Here is an 18,772-nt window from a genome sequence, read left to right on the forward strand (position 1 = left end):
AGATAGTGGTTAATAAAATATGTCAAAAATAGAATAAAATTTTAATTTTAATTTTTGTGTTGTTCCAGATGAAAAATTATAATTTATTTGAATGAGCTTAAGAAATTGCGTCTTGATTATGATCATAATAAGTCAAACTAATATGCGAGTATTACAATACGTATACGTGTATGTATTTTCAGGGTTAATAATAAAAAAAAATATTTAATGTGTCACAAGTGTTATTTAATTTGAAAATTTTTTATTGTAATATTGAAAAATTTCTCAATATTTTATCTTATTTGTTATAAAACTCAAAAATTATACAAAAGTTATGATAATTAACCTAGAAGATAAAAAAGTTTGTTTGTTTAAGTTATGTTAGTCTGTTACTAAATCGATGTAAAACAGCGGGAGTACAATAAAAATATTTAATGAATTTACTTTTACATATTTGAGTAGGTAAGTTTTAAAAATGCTTCTTTTATGATTTTGAGGGTGAAAAACAAAAACATTTTTTTATTATTATTAGAATTTTAAATGTTTAATTAATATTTTGTGTCCAGAAAATCTAATTTTTTCATTAATTTGCACAAAATTTATGTAAGCCGAAAAAGTACTTAATACGCTCCCCAATTGACTGGGAAAACCATTGTCATATTAGGGTAATCTTTTAAATTCTCTCATAATTTTTTTCTCATTCTTCGCTTGCAAGCAAAAAACAGTATTGCAATTTTGTGCCTTGAAGCGCTGTTTGTATATATGGAGTTTTTGATGCATGTTCTGACTTATTCTTAACCGAGAGTTATGTCCAGAATTTCTTATTAACTGAAAAAGTTCAATCCACTCTTCTCAACAAACTTAGCCAATACAAATTATAAAAATCTTCAAGAAAATTTTGAACTTATTAAAAAATTCTGTTTGTATTTACTTATACAAAATTTTGTTTTACGAGTACCATTCTGATTCTATTATAAAAATTTTATTAAATTATTTTATTATGGACAATAACACTTAGTATATTAAGTAATACGTATATACGCGTGTTGTATTTATTAGGTTAATAAACTCTGTTATGCCTTAATATGAAACAATTTTTGTTAATTAAAATTTTCCCGTAACGTGATATTTTAATTAAGCTTGTTCAATATAAGTCAATTTCTGTACAAAATTTTTTCTTAAAATTTAAAATGAGTTCTAATGTAACTTGACAAAATATGCGTTTATGCGGAGTCACTTTTATTTGTTTACTATACTTGCTTGTTATACTATATGTAATTAATAAAAGCATATTTTTAACACAAGGCTAGTACGAGTTAATCATTTTGTTTGTAATTTTATCAAATTATAATGATAAGATTAAATTTGAAAAAAATAATTAAGATTTTTCCGAAAATATTAATTTTGTTTTTTAAACTCTTTTAATTATTTAGAAAATAAATTAGAATTACATAAATAATTTTAAATTTTGTTATCATAATCTGCAAGTTAAATGAGTACTTTTTATACTTATAAAACAGTACACACACACATCCTAAAGAACAGCATTGTAATGATAAAAGTCGGCCGGCATAAATGTTATAATAAAAGTGAAATCGATAAAAATAAAATTTGTTTACATTTTTTTTTTTATATTTGACGGCGCCATAATGCTAAAAATATAAGTTACTAGAAAAAAAAGCTTAAAAATTATCTTTTCTATTATTAGATAAAGTAGGGTTTAAAAAATTCATGAATGTATAAGTATGTGTGTAGATGTAGATCATAAATATAAATAAAATTAAGTAGTTTTATATGCTTTGAATATAATTTTATAATATTTTGTATCGCTGTTGGGACTGTTGGAAGCAAACATCAAAATGTCATAAATTATAGCATCCATCATGTGAATTCATGTATGAATGTAAATATAAAATATTTCATTTATACAATAGGGGGATGTACATATGTATTTAAATATTCGTCGCAAATGACGTTGTAATGAAATTGATAAAATTTTGAAATTTTCATGCACAAATAAAAAAAAATCTCAAATTTTGATTTATTCTGATGTTATTTTGCGCAAAAAGTGAGTAACATATTATTTACATACGTTCATTTACATTTGTTAAAATTTTTTGGAAAATATGTTTAAACTGTTTCGGAAAATAAATGTTGCTTTAACTTTAACCATACAATATGATTTTTTTGCTTGTAACACTCAAAAAATATTAAAGGGTAGATTCGACAATTATTTAAATTTTAGTGTATATAAATGCACACATTGTTAGTTATTTTGGTCTTATTATTGTTGTCAATATGATAATTAAATAGTTTTAATTTTACGAGTACAAATCAATTAAGAAATAGCTTACGATGATGAGCGTACAATATCGATAGCTTGTGAAGAAAAGAAAAATTCATAGAGTAATTATTCTGCAATATTTTTGAAAATAAACTTTTGACCATATTGCATTTTTCCTTAGACGTCAATTTAGATGGGCGACCAGAACGGGGCTTAGAGAACTTGTTTCTTTAAAATTATTTATTACTTTTTGTACAGAAGAGTGGCTTTTCTGTAAAATTTTGCCTATTTCTGTAAAATTTTTACCTTCTTTCCTTAAAAATATAATTTTCGTTATCTTACGGAGATTTATTTTACCTTTAACCTCACGTTAAAAATTTTTAAAAAATTTTCAAATGCCAATTTCAAAAATTAGTTTAATGCAGTATTTCTGACTTTAAATCAATGTAATGTAACATTTAGTCCCAAAAAACTCAACTAAGAGTATATTTCTGGGAGCTCTCTTCTGAGAATCAGGTACTGTACGCAGACTTTTTCTGTTCGTTTTCCATATAGAATTTTGTTTTGGTTTATTTTTTTTATTGGTTTTTGTTTGTTAAATGAAATGTTATATTTTGAAATGTTTAATTCTACAAAAATTATTAAAAAAAATTTAAATTTCTAAACAATATAGTTGATCTTTTTTCAATGCAAAATATGTAGGAATGGTCAGTGTACGCAGACTTTTTGTACTAAGTGTACATATTTGAAATGAATAAAGTAGTGATGTATTTTCGCACCTTTTTCTAAAATATCTCCAAATTTCTTAAAATTGGAAGAGATGGCTACCTCAAGTCGATATTAACAATTTATATGTTATCCTTAAAGAAATAAATAAGAATTGGAATGATAACAAGTAGAATGAAAAATTGAAGCTAAATGCTCCGTGGATAAAATTTTATTTTAGTTTCTAAGTGCGTGAGACATTCAAATATGCAAGCATAGAATATGATTATGAAGTCATAATTATTACACAAGAGAGTAAGATTCATTACTAAATTCAATAACAATTAATTTAAAATTATGATCTCAATATTTTAATTTTTATTTATTTATGAGAATTTTTTCTTTAAAATTTTGTTTAAAGTAATTAAATACATTTGTAGGTAATAAATTACAATATTCTACTGAATTACATAATGTCATAAATAATAAATTAGTTTTTTTTTTCTCTATATTTCTTTTATATATGCAAATTTTTTAAGTACATTTTTTAAGTAAAATGCTACGGAAAAAAATTTAAAGAAATGTGACAAATTAAGTGTTTAAATTGAAACAAACAAAATAGCAATATGGTAATCAAAAATAAAACGAAGAAGTAAAAAAAAAATGGGGTGTTCAATTAAATTCAAGGTTATTATGAATTCATCATTTCAGTATAGTTTATATTTACATCACAAATTGCACAACATTAAATAAAAAAAAATTGTTTTCTCTGAAGAAAAATTAAAAAAAAACAATATTGAGAAAAATTCAAAAATATTTACATCATTTTAATAAATTCTTCTCAAACAATAGTGCATTATTGTAAGTTTTAAGAAAAAACAGCAATATTTACATATTTAAATAACTTTATCTATGCAATTTAAAAATAGTATGTATATACATACTTAATTATATAAAAGAATACGATATTTCACCGATTTCATTCATTTTGCAATATTAACTTATGAATAAAACATAAAATTCATCGCATGTAATTAAAAAGCTGTTAAAAAATTTAAATAAGAATAGAAAAAAAATTTTTTTTTTTTGTTTACGGTTTAATTTAAGATAAATCAGTGAAATTTTTAATATTAGTACAAGTAGTTATTGATTTACATAAACAGAAATATGGTAATTATAAATATAGAGAAGCGAAAAGGGAGTTGACGCGATGATTGTGATGTAATTTCTGGACAATTATGGTACAAGTCATCAATTAAATGTAAAAATATATTATTATTATGATTATGTAATTAAAGATGAATATTGCAAAGTGGGAGTATAATTACGTATTATACTTAAGTATGTTAAATTGAATTTTTTGCAATTAGACTTTGATTGCATATAATCTGGATAATCAAGTTTTCAAAATGATATTCTATTAAATATGATTACCTGTTTACGAATAAAGAGTAAGAATATAAACTGAATTTATATTTTTGAAATTCTTCTAGAATTTTAAAATAGTTTAGAAAATCAAATTTAAAGTAAATATCAGGAATAATTTATATCAAATTATTGATGTAACAACTAAAAAGGACGGAAACTATTCAGGACAAAATTGATGAAAATTAATTTTATTATTGCTTGTATATACCAGTATACTTTAGAAATTTATCTCCATAGTCAAAGGTACTGTTAAAATACTACTTATTTTAAAATTTTTAAATCCATTAGAGATCAGTTGTGAGTGACTTGAATAGGTCAATAATTCTTTATTCAATTTAAAGCGGAAACAAAATTCACTCTAAGTTGACCATTTTCTAAGTAGATAGAGAATGGTCAACTTCTCTAAATTAAAAATCTGTTTCTATTTGCTATAATTTTAAAAGTTAATGCAATTTTGTAAGCTCATAATATGCGATTATAAATTTCTTGAGACAGGCTTAATTTTTCATTGAAATTTTCAAGTTCTTTCTTTTTAATTTACTTATTAATAATTTAAAATATAACACTTATTTAAGATAAAATATTTATAATTTATCATTTACTGATTAGATAAAAAAATTATCAGAAGAAAAAATAAAGTTTTGTTTTCATTTCAAATATTTAATATTTTGAATTAGAATTTTTAGTTACTAAATTATGAATTATTAAATTTAAAATCATAATAAATGATTTAGTGAAATTTAAATATTATAATGTATGTACATCTAAGGTCACTATTATTATATATACATATATGTAGTTGCATATACATATATTTGCAACACTAAAAATGGGAAATCTTCTTGATAACCCATAAGCCATTGCATTATTTTATAGCGATTTTACATTAAATGCAAATCAAAGGTAAAAGAAGCCGAATTTAAATGTTCTTTTAAATTAAGATTTATGATTGTTCTTACCTATAAAAAATATTACTTTTCATTTTAAATGTTTATATGTAATGCTAACCCAACATTTATTTTCTTTTTTCTTTCAGGTAAGTTCTTCAACATCATGAAATGAAAATTATAATAATTTTATTAAAAATTATAACCGATGAAAGGTATTAAACGTCACTGTAAATATATGGAATGATAATAACCATATACATTTTTGCATGAGTTAAGTTCTAGTAACAAAGTCGGTAATTAAAAGTACAAATTTTTATATGATATTGCAATTTAAAGCCTCCCCTTTTTAAGTAAATAATTAAATTGTGCAGTGTTTCTACCGGCTATATTCTGCTTTGGGAAAATCATAAAATAAAATTTTTTCCAAATATTTTTTTTACACAAATAGTTGCAATACTAATAGAAACTTATTAAATAAATAATTTGAATGAGTGATTAAAGTGTTTAGTTATATAACTTTGCAATATAAGAGGAAACCATATAAGCATTTGTATATATACTTGTAGAATATTAAATTTTATAAATATCTTAATGAATAACATAATTATCTACTTTGCAAACATACTAAAAACTTAATCAGTTAAAAGGATGTGGAATAATTAAAGTTTAAAAATTGTGAATACCATTAAAACTATTTAAGAACTAAGAAAGTATTTACATATATTTAAGCTTTTGAAATATGATAAGACTTTCCCTTTCATATACAAATTCTACCGTAATTTACCATAAATATTCATGATCTCATACCCTTAAACAACTGATTATTTCATTTTTTTGTAATATTGTGCAAATATTCTATACCTACTCTCTGTATAAGTACGTTTAACTAACTATAAGATGATTATTCTAATCAGTAATTTTGTTATTCAGTATAACATGCATTCATACTAAGTATACGATGTTATTAAATTTCTAAATTTTCTTCTTTTTCTTGTTATTATAAAATTATAAAAAGCTCTGATTTTTCTTATTTTATTTGTACATTTATAATTCCTGTTCAGATATCATTTAACCTTCAGTACATATACGACAATTAAGTTAAAAGCTTTTAATTTCAAAAAGAACCATCATATTGTAAATATTTATATTATAAATGTATACAAGTGCATACAGTGAACTTTCGATTAAATTGAACACACGCACACACTTTATTTACTAAATATTGCATAATGACGTAAGTTCAATATTTTTTGTTAATATACAAAATTTAATTACCTTTATATTCAATTTGATGACCTTATTATTACTCGTATATACCTGATAATGGATTGTTATTAATTAATTGATTTTTATATAGTAAATAGAAACTAAATTTCCTAATGAATGAATATAAAGTGTAAATATTTGCAGATATATTCTAGTAAAGAGTAGTGTAATGAACTGATCAATTGATAAGAATTTTTCGTTTATATAAATTTTTACGGATTTTTATGAAAATCAAGTAAGAAAACAAAGAAGGTTAAGTGAGGAAGTATTTCACATTTCGAAAAAGTGTTGAATTGATCAAAAATTGATTTGGATGAAAATAACACCTTCCTATCTTTGAAATATGTATGTATGTATATACATTGAATAAATTCGAAACAGAGATAAATTAAAAGAAATATTTTAGTTGGAGATTTTGAAGATTGATTTTTTCTTTAACAGGTTCGATTCCAGAAAAGTTTTACAATATTATCATATGGATTTGAATAAATATTTTAAAGTAATATACAAATTAAAAAACGATTACCTTGGAAGATAAAAATTTGAATTTACTTTTCGGTTTTGCATAATAGCGGTTGTGCTGTATTGTATTCCTTCACGTTATTAAGTTTGTTTACTTAAATTATATGCAGCAATTTATTAGATTTTTATACTATAATTACAACTATTTTGATACTTATAACTGTAAATTAATAATGCATGTTATGTAGGTATACGTATACATATTAATTTATATCTATGTATGTACATATTTATATTAATATTGATATGAGTGCAAGATGATACTTAGTTAATAAATAATTAGCAATATACGACAGTATTTATTTAAAACAAATTTATACATTATACCATCTTTTATCAAAATCAAGGTTGGAAGGCTGTTTTGTTCAAGGTTATTTACTTATACTATTACTTATACGTTATGACTAAGAAATTCGTATACTTGACCATGGCATAAAAAAGAAATATATAGGGAAAGGTCATTTTGTGTTTATTGGTTAAATGGATAAAAAAGTCTTTAATTTGAAATTTTCATTTTACAGGAAATTTTTTTATTTACAGAAAAATTTTACACTTTTGTCTATATCATTATAAGATATTTGATTTTACTTATATACAAGAACAAATTCTCTTATTACAATAAATAGACTATCATTATTATCTTGTTAAACACTTCACCTATAAAAAAAATATATGTATAATATATGTCTTATATGTATAAGTACTTATCAACAATGAGCTCTTGTTATTCATTTTAAGATAACATTTAACAGTTTTATTTAAAATACTTAATTGCTTACATATTGCAGAATTTTTCTAAGAAAATTTTCTCGCGTTATTTCATTTCCCAAAAAAAAAAAAGCAGATCACAGGGAGACCAAAAATTTTTTTGTTCTCACTTCGGTAAAATAAATCTATCATTTTTGACTACAGTAATTAAAATTTTAGTTTTGATTTATAAATGATCTTCAATTAAATTTTTTTTTTAAGTAGTCGTGAACTTTCATAAGGTTATCAATATTAACTATTACTGATAAAATTATATTTTCTAGTATAAGTAAATTGTTATTTATATTTATTGTTCGTAAATTAGCAGGAAAATATAGAATTAGACTCAACTTTGGGAAATTACAATTTAAAGTTTATACAGTTTTTGTTTTTTGAAATGTTTAATCATTTGTAAAATCCTGCATAGCAACTCTTCATGAACGTGGTTTATGGATTTGCGGTATTGAGTACTTCAGTTATTTACATGCGTTCGGTTGAAGTTTGTGGCGTTCTATTACAATTTAACATATTGCGATTATAATATTTATTATAATATTGGGAATTCAATTGAGGGTCTATAGACTATTTCTTGTTTTGAAAATTAAAAGCCTTACAACTTGTAAAAATTTACTTTAATAGCAAATTTAATTTAATTTTTTGTTAAATTGCTTATTTCTAAACTAGTTTATATAATCAAATTAAAAAAAAAAAATCTGGTACAAGGAGGAACCTTTACTGTGCGTTTCATAGTAAACAATTTTTTTTTTAATCTCTCTAAACGATTTTATTTCAAAAGAAGAGATGTTATTATGGTTCTTTTGGTTTCTATTCAAAAAAAGTTTCTGCGATTTAACAAAGTTTAAAAACTTTATTCTGTAGAAAAGTTTACAAACTTTTCATATGTCTACAATTCATATGTCTACAATTTTGAAACCATAGTTTTATTGCATTTCCCTCAGTAGCGAGATATATATAAAAATATAAATTTAAAAGGTGTTAAATATATATGTACTATACTTGATGCAGAATTATATATCAAGATTCTAACGTGTGTAAATAATTTAATTAAAAAATATTATTCTTAATATTAAATATTTTAGTTCTTACTTGTTGTGGCACAATTAATTTAATAGTTTGATATTTTTATTAAATTTGATATCATTTTTTAAGAAAATTTTAATTGTTAAATTAAATAAAAAAATCTTTGATTCAAAATTTTTTATTGTCATTTTGTTTAGAATTAATTACTTATCTCTTAATAGTAAAATATCAAATTGTGATTGTTATTTTTACTTATATAACTCAGTTATTCATCAATAAGCTTTTTTAATTTCGAGATTATATTAAAAGCTACTGTAGTAAAAACTACAATAGTTTAATTATATAATTAAATGAAAACTATTGTGTAACACGGTTAGTTAGGCATTTTCTAGAAAATAATATTTTTTAACCACAATAATTTCCCGCAAAACTAATTTAATTTTTCTCTAAATATATAAAAGAATTTTTTATTAATAAATCACGAGAAAATCTAAGCATTTTTTACAATTAATTGTAAAGCAAATTAATTTCATCTCATATTTCAATTACAATTTATTTGTTTTGTATTTTATGAATGGAATTTTCGTGCCTGAATAATTGGAAAATAATTTTGTTTTTATTAATTAAGCTTTTGTAGTATTATTGAATAATTAAAGCAATTATAAGCCTAAATTGTTATATTTATAAAGTTATGTAAGATTTCTGTTCTGTTCTGTTCTATTATATAAGAAATTTTAATTTTAATTTGCAATTTTTAGAAGTACATATACAAAAATTCAAAATTTATTTACTGCTTCGTAAAACTTTTACTCTATTTAATTAAAAATTTTAATTTAAAAATTTTAACATGTAGATTTTAAATATTTGACATAATGCAAGTAATTATATTCGAATTAATATGGTATAGTCGAATATTTCTTTAGAAAAGTAATATGTTTTGTGGCAAAATTTATAATTTTCTTGGCAGTATTAAAAGTGCATATATTATGTAAGCGCTTACTAAATATGTGGCACAATGAAATTGCGATTTGGGACAGAAGATATTCACAGTACCCACTTGTATAATTTAAAGAAGAGGCAATTTTTGTTTTACAGAAAATTTATACATACATATGGCAATATTTCCATAGACAAAAGTAAAATTTCTTTTTTATTTTCTGTTCCAGTTAACTCTTAAAAGGATAGTTAGAAAGCATTACAATTATCTGTCTTTTTACTACTCCTAAGGATAGTATTCTGGAGAAGGTCGGGGGGCAAAGAATCTAATTTGAATTAAAATACAAAAAAAAAAAGAAACAAAAAAAAATTATTTAACACAGAGCCAAAGGCGAAAGTACAAAAAAAATGGAATGAAAAATGGTTCATTCATCACATTTCTGTATTTGTGAGCTCTTTTTTTTGCTAATTAATGCAATTTTCTTTTCTTTTGCTGTCATCCGTTTTTCATTTATATGAGCATAATGTATGTGTGATCGTATTGTGCTTTAGTATGTATGTGTGAATGCGAATTTCAATTTAAGTATGATTCTGGTGACCCAGAATTTTTCTATAATTTTTAACATAATTTTTCTTTGCACAATACATACAATTTTATTTAAATTTACTTTAGAATCACTTTTGTAAATTTTGTGTTTTTTTTTGTAATATTGTGGTGTCCTGCAGTATTTTTTTTTAAAAAGTTTTGCTACTTTTAAAGGAGTTCTAAATTTTAAATTAGTTTTTGTTTTAGAAGCACAAATAATTTTTGTTTTTGAATATTATTTTAAACTATTAATTAAAATAGTTTTATTGTTTTGAGTACGATATAGAAATTTAATAATGTTGAGATTAAAATAATATTCACCATGGGAATATTATTTTTCTAAAATTATGGTTTTGGAATAACTAAACAAATATCTATTAAAGTTTAAATTGAAAAAATTATTTAGAAAGGTTAGACTTAAAAATTCGTGCAAATTAGAAACAAACGAGTCTGTATTTAGCTGTTTCTCATGCCTATTATTTTCTGTATGTCTATCACAGCGTGTATAACGAAATTCCAATAAAAAACCCACAACTTAATCAAAATTATTTAAAATACTCAGTTGCTGTATTTAAACCCAAGCACCTTAAAAACGGCATAGTGATAAAAGTTTCTGTATGACCCGTTTTGAGAAGAAGATAATTTGTGATACTTATACTCTTGTAATATTAGAATATTTTTGGAATATTCTGTAAATACCTATGTAATATTTTGCTAGAGGAAAATATTTTTGTGATAAAAAATACAAGAAAATATTTTTCGTACGTATAAGCAGCGTATACGATGGAAATTTTAATTTTGTTCTAAAAGTTTTCATGCAGTTTTTTAGAAGTTTAGTGACACCAACAAAGTAAATTTTATAAGAAGCTTAATGGAACATATAGGTATTCGAAATATAAACTCAAATATGTAGTTGAAATGTTGCGAGCTCTTCAAATAAATTGTGATATTATACGAATTAATCAAGAAAGCATTTTATATTGCCAATCCATTATAATCCCATTCTTATAAAGGTTTCCAATTCTTATATTAAGTACAAACGTAAAATGAATAAAACTTTTTAAATTAGTTACATTTTTACCAAAAAAAAAAGTATTTCAAAAATTACGGAAATCGTAAATTTATCGCTACATATACAATATATTTTAACCATTATCTATGTGCATATATAGGTATCATATTAACATTACTAATATTCTTTTATATTATTATTATACTGCTGACACTGTATTTTAACGCCTCTTAACTTTAACACTCGTATTTTATACGCGGGTTTATAAAATTTTACAACAGGAAATTTACTTTCTGTTTGTTATTTCGTTTTTTTTTTACAATATTACAAAAAATAAAATGTTTAAGATCATAACAACAGCTTAAATTTTTAACACATCATGCCAACAATATATGCACATACATAGTGTGAATGTCAAGGTGGAAATGACAAATTAAATTCGTATATTATGCATAATGCGAATATAAAAGAGTTTAATATTCAACAAAACGAAAATGTTATGATATATCGCGTTTCCTCATGAGTTACCCATTAACATATAGATACATACTTATATTATGCATTGTAGTTGACAAAGTGTGTACATACATATATATAGATAATATTTTTGTAATTTTTTTTTTTAAATTAAGATATCTTTATCTTAGGAAACTAATCGACTCGCTTTATAATTAAAAATTCTTTTCAGGTTTTCAAGTTTTTAAACATCAATAATACATCACTTTTGAACTTCTATATCAGTAATTTATCATAAAATCAATTACAATGTTAATTTAAAACATGAAAAATTAGCTTTTAATTTGAATCTTTTGTGACATAATGACAGTAAACGATTACTATATGCATTACTTATTTATTACTCGTAATTTTGATCTCTGATATTGATCTACAATATAAGTTAAAATAACTAAGAAAAAATTGTTAGAAATTAATTCTAGTTAACAACTTTATTATCATTTGAATAAAACATTGCTTTAAATCACGTATATGTTACTTAACCTTCTTATATTTTTACTCATTTATTTATCATTTCTTACAATTTAATGCTTAATATTTAAGAAAATTATTGAACCCATAATAGTGTAATTTTCCCGATTACTTGGTATTACGCCACATTATATGATTTTCTAATTTTACATTCTAATTGCTTATTCTAAGTTTCTGTCGCATTTATATAAATCAGGAGTTGTTTCTGTAAGAACAGTTAAATCTGAGAAAAATACTGCTTTCAATCAGTACTTGTGAGATGTTTTGTGGACGTTGTTTAGTTGGCTTCAATCTTGAAATTCTCGCATTACCTTCTTTTAGAAATTTTCTGAAATTATAAAAATTGAGATATTATTAATTTTTATAAGATTGTATAATTAATTCGTAATCAGCAATTTTCGGAAATTTAAGTTTTAATGTAAGAAGTGCATTAACAACTACATATGTACATATAAGTATAAAATAAATGTGGTGTTTTCAAAGCCCGTTTTTACATATTAATTCAGGCTAACAAAATTTACCGTAGTTATATGTATGTAGGTAGTATTTTTTTTATCTCAATATTTTTCAATTTTGGGTTTCAATTATAGGCAAAAGTTAAAGTTTTTACATGTTTCGAATATGATGGCAGCGTTCGTCCAAAAAAATTAAATCAATCTGGGAACTTGATATAAGTATGTACCTTTGTATATAAATAAATTTCTGGCCTGATTTTCTCTTATGGTAATAAGGATCGCCTTAGTTTTTATTTAGATTTTAAAACATATAGGTACAACAAATTCACAATTAATCTTGTGTTAAAATTACAGTTAAATGCGGATCTAAAAATCTAATCACGTTAATTTTACACTACAAATCGAGAAAGTAAAAATAAATTAATAAGCAATTTAAAAATTTGTTCTGTTTTCGAAGAATTAAAACATACAAGTTTGTACATACAACAATATACATATATGTACATATGTACATACATATATGTAAGTATAATATAAAACCGTGGAATTGACAAAAATATAAAAATAGATGACATAAAAAATAGTAAAAAATTTGAAAACAAAAAATACCATAGAGAAAAATGGTTTTGTGTATTTTTTTGTTTTTTTTTTGTATAATGAACATTAAAACACCGTAACAAATTACCTTACAATTAATTTAAATGAATTCACATTTGTTGAACATCTTAAAAAATTAAAGCGAATAAAAAAAAAAAAAGCACACACAAAGCAAATAAAATTTCGTCTAGAAAAATGATGACGGCGTATTTTATTTGATCGAAAAGTGAATAACAAACAAACAATCGACCAACTTTACTTTGATACCAACATGCAATAAAAATTCCTAAAAACTAAAAAAGAAAAACAATATTCAAAAAAATTTTTTTTAATCCAAAAGAACATGAGTAGGCTAGGTACTCTAATGCGATACATAACAGAAAATTATTTATGAATTACGCGGCTGGCTGATTTGAAATGACCATATGATTATGTATAAGAAATAATATCGTCCGTTGTAGTACAGCACATTATTACATACTTGCATTGTATTATACGTATACAAAAACAAAACTGAACCAAAATGGAAAGCTCACTGTACCACTGTGTATAATATAGTAGAAAATTTTAGTATAAAAATGTTTATGATATCCATTGTAATAGTATTACCAGTTGGATTGAAAATTTAAGATATTTGAAAACTTATTAGAAAAATGTAAATTTGGCTCTTAGTACAGTTTCGTTTTGTGCTATCCGAATTCCCTGAAATGCCCACCAGTTAGTTTTGGTAATGCCCAGAACTCAAATATCAAATTTCATGAAATCCCATCAATTCGTTCCGTAGATATGGTGAAAAATGTAAAATCGGCCCGCAAATCAGTTTTCGAGCCCTGATGTTTCCAAAAAATTTATATGTTCATTGTTTTAATACGAGGAATTCATATATTAAATTTCAATGAAATCGGTTGGTTATTTCGCTTTTTATACACAAAAATGAATATTTGGCCCGTAGTAAACGCCTAGTTTCCGATGCCTGATTTCTTCGAAAACATAGGAATTTTTGCGGACGATCGAGCAAAGCTTATATATGAAATTTCAAGTAAATCGGTTGAATGCTTTCTTCAAAATATTCAAAAATTTAAAACAGGCCCGCTAAAAAGTGCAGTTCCCGAGGCCTGATATATCCCAAAAGTTGATCAATCCGTGCCATGGTGGAAATAAACTTACATATAAAATTTCATCAAAATCGGTTCAGTAGAACTTGAGATACACGCGTGCACACACAGACCGACAGACCGACAGGTTGCTAAAAATAGTTTACTTACACTTCCCTACTATGGAGAAGTGCATTCCCACCGAAAACTCGATATGCAAAATTTGTTGCCATCACATAACCTACCTATTGTTTACACAATACGGTCGGTAAAAAGGCAAATATCAAAATATGAAGTTATTTTGATCGAACCTGTTGTAGTTACAATTTTGAACCTATAACAAGTAATTTGAAATGAGATAAACGAAAACGTGAATTGAATTATGTAATTTGATTATCATTGAAATTGTTTACGTTCGTTAAATTTTAATTGATTTCTTGAATTAATTTTCTTGTCGAAATTTTTCATTTATTTTTGGTTGATTTTAGAATTTTTGTTTGACAATATACATATGTATGTATGTATAGCAAAAATGAACATATTTTGTATGGCAAATACGAACTAAGTTTTAAATTCATATATGAAAGTCCTTCATAATCAACAACCAACACTGGTAATACATACTATAGATAGCATTTTAAATGAGGTTCAATTGTGATTTCAAATTCTAACTTGCTCATCTCACAACATCTCATATATTGCAAGCCCTATTTGAATCAAGACAAAAATTTTGTATTTTTTTGAAAAATGCTTATAACAAGCACTCATTTAATCATTGAAAAATCATAAGCACTCTTATTTTCTCTAAAATATTATATTCGTTTATATTTGTTATAACGTAGTTTGGTTATTTATAGACTGTGATTCTAATTTCTGGAGACTGAAACATAATCAATTAAAGTGCTTAATATACTCTTTTTGTTGTAAAGAATTCTAACGTGTTGTGTAATTTAGCTGCAATAAGACATAATAAAATCCATTAGTAAAGTTTAAAACATATTTAAATTTATGATTCAATTATTTTTGTGTGTTGCAAACATATGTATAGCAATTTTATATATACTCGTACAATGAATGACATTCTTTAAAAATTAAAAGTATTCATATAAAGGATTTGAGAAATTATTACAAGAGCCGCCACAAATATTTTAAGATATTGATTCTGGCAACACTTTTCATCTCTATTCTATTTCAATATAAGGTGGTGTGTAGTGTATATTTCTTTCATATAAATTTTTTTTTCTTATTGTGTTAATATTACATTGTCATTATTTATAATCAATAAGCTTAACACTCTTTTTGACTCGAGATGGCTATATCAGCCGTGTAACTAATTCATTTTTAAATTTAAGTATATCAGAATTAATAAAAAAAGTAGAAGAATAAAATGACGACCAGGAACATAGAGGTCGTGTGGGTAGACAAAAACATTAAAAAGAAAACCATAAGCATAGAAAAATTTTAAAATGCAAAGACAAATAATATAACAGCCTAACGTATAAAATGCTCATTGTCAGTCGATAGAATGCCTTGCTTCAAAATTTGTTTGTAGGCATTCATACCAATGCAATCATACAAACACACATACGTATTTTTTATGTATGCAGAGTGTTCAATAAATTATATGACATTTTTATCAATGCCAAACTTTAAGCCTATCGTTCAAGTTTTTTATAAAAGTTTTCATTTTATTTTACATAAACGAAAAATTAAAAAATTTCTTATTTAAAATGTTTGCAATCTATTTACCAATACTTCAAATCCATTAAAATAATGAGCGACAAGTTTAACAATTAAGATATTGAAAGGACCAATAGTATTGTGTTGATAGTTCTATTGTTTCTGTATTCCCTTATTTCTTTTTTTTTGAAATTTAAAAAAATGTTAAACCATTTTATTTAAGTTTTTCTATTTAAATTCAAAAAAGTGATATTTAGTCATGCACAAATAAAAGATTTCTCCTCATTCATAAAATTAATCGCTTAAATGTGATCTCGTTCACATAAAATCTGTTAAAATATTGAATCCTCATTCCACTTATCACTTTTTAACTGAACGACTGAGAAGAAAATGCAACATAATCATGAACATAAAGTACATCTCTTATAACACTGACTCAATAAAAAACACTCTGAGACTCACAGTTTTATAGTTGAAATTTTTAGATTTTTTCATAATATATGGAATTGGCAAATGAGATAAAACAATGAATCCAGCATTAACTTCAAAACCAGGTTACTCGAATGGTTTTTAAGTACTTATTGCGTTTCTTCCTGCATAAATCTTATAAATAAAAGCTGGTATTTTCAGTTTTTAAAATTCAAAAATAGGTGAAAATCATGGCTATTTTCAAAAAGTGCTTCTAGGCTAATGATCTCTGTGACAAGAGTCTTACATGACTTACATGTAAACAAAATTTTGAATAAAATTCTAAAATTAAGATCATTTAATTAGTAAGCCCTCTGTATATGCACAAAATATACTTGCATTTGATGCATTTTTGTGACAAAAATTTATTACTTTTTGTGTAGCCATATATGTACATATATGCACAAACATATCCACACACATGCCGCATGTAAGTGATGCTAAATATTTTCTTGTTAATTCTTTTGTGTTTTATACTATTTCCAGCCGATAAATGCTTAGGTATATAATATATATATATAGATAATGACAGCAGCAACAACGACTAACGATCATGTCATTTATTATTTCAAAAGTTTTTGGGGGTACCGTATTATGTTGTCGTTGTTTTGCATAAAGTAGACACGTTAAAAGGATGTTTCTTTTATTATTTAATATATTTTTTTTTTATTTTAATTTTGGTCTTTTTTTTTTTAATTTTTAAAATTTTTCTATTACATTGTTAATTTTAGCATAACTAATGGCTCTGTTGTTCTTAAAAAGAATTCTGCCGTAAGTTATGATTTTAAGTAAAAATGTTAAACCACACGTTGTACAATACATTTATTTATGTTTTTCGGCTAACAGAAAAAGTTTGTATAGTTGTGCAGTGTTTTGTATTTTTACTATTGTTGAAATTTTGTGTTGTTGTCGTGTGTATTGAAAAAGAACAATGAAAATGATCGCTTTGATGGAAAATTTATGACAAAAAATTTTGAATTTTTATTTTTCTTCTTTAAATTTTTTTTTTCATTTTCATTTTCATTTCTATAATAGCATTGTTGTCAGAGTTTCTTTAGTAGAAAACATTTTTACAATAATATTTATGAAGTCATGAAATATTTGGTTAAAATTCCAAGATTATTTTATTTTTTTTTGTATTAAAAAAAAGTTTTTCAAATTTAAATTATGTAATTTTTGTTTGTACTTATTTGTTTTTTAGTTTCTTTGTTTTTTGTGTCTATTTTTTTTTTTAGAAATTAAGAAATTATATAATGAAAGAAAAAATCATGTAAATATTATACAAGGATGAATAATTGTTATAGACATTATGATTTTGTGGCAAAGCTAAAATTAAATAATTTTTTTCAATTAGTTTCAGTTCATGTACAAATTATTAGAATTGTTTGCATTACATGAATTTTTTGAATATGTACAAACATGCTTTACATATTTAATATGTAAAATAAAATTCTGGAAATTTATAGAGAAAAATACATTTAAATTACAAATTATGAAAGGGAAGACGTAAAAATTGTTGAACTCTTCTAAATTATAAACGCTTGCAAGTGAAGGTTTTTGAAGAAAGAAACAGTAATGAATATCTTAAATTAAAATTTGTTAAATTCAATAGATATCAAGGAAAATAGGTTTGTTTTTCATCGAAAATACATCGTCAGAATAAAGTTTTACTTATAAATTGGGAGACATAACCACGTCAATATAGCGCTTCATTAGTAGTTAAGAGGAATAATTAAATATAATTGTTGCAGTATAGAATTGAGTTTCACATTTTTACATGGTAAATCTAACCTTCAATATTTCAATGTCTAACCATCAATATTTTATATAGGTTTACTCCAAATCCTATCAGCATTCCATTTACAAATTACTCCGAGCTACTCTTGAGTTTAAATAAGATTATATTTTTGTAAAAGGTGTGTGAATTTTGTTGAATACTAAAAAAAATAATTAACTTTTAAATACCTAATTGAAATTTATTTAAAATAATTCTTTATTGACAATATGCTGAGTGTAGCATTTCTATGCACTAAATCAAATATTCAGAAATTCATAAACACTGAGCTCAATTATACATTTCCTAAGTTTGTACTTT

At 23.8% G+C, this 18,772-nt stretch overlaps 1 protein-coding gene across 2 annotated transcripts in view; it reads left to right on the forward strand.

Moving 5' to 3' along the window:
* LOC129610924 (uncharacterized) overlaps positions 1-18,772 on the forward strand; it is a 121,452-nt gene that overhangs the window by 32,721 nt on the left and 69,959 nt on the right. The window contains exon 1 of one of the 2 annotated variants that reach the window (XM_055523747.1): positions 316-441. The exons of the other annotated variant lie outside the window; for it this stretch is intronic. The gene's annotated coding sequence lies outside the window, so the exon portion shown is untranslated. Of the gene's footprint in view, positions 1-315; positions 442-18,772 lie in introns of those variants that run through there. 2 annotated transcript variants of the gene reach the window in all.

The sequence above is a fragment of the Condylostylus longicornis genome, unplaced genomic scaffold (genome assembly GCF_029603195.1).
Source record: "Condylostylus longicornis isolate FDR11 unplaced genomic scaffold, ASM2960319v2 ptg000048l, whole genome shotgun sequence".
In the NCBI taxonomy this organism is placed as follows: domain Eukaryota; kingdom Metazoa; phylum Arthropoda; class Insecta; order Diptera; family Dolichopodidae; genus Condylostylus; species Condylostylus longicornis.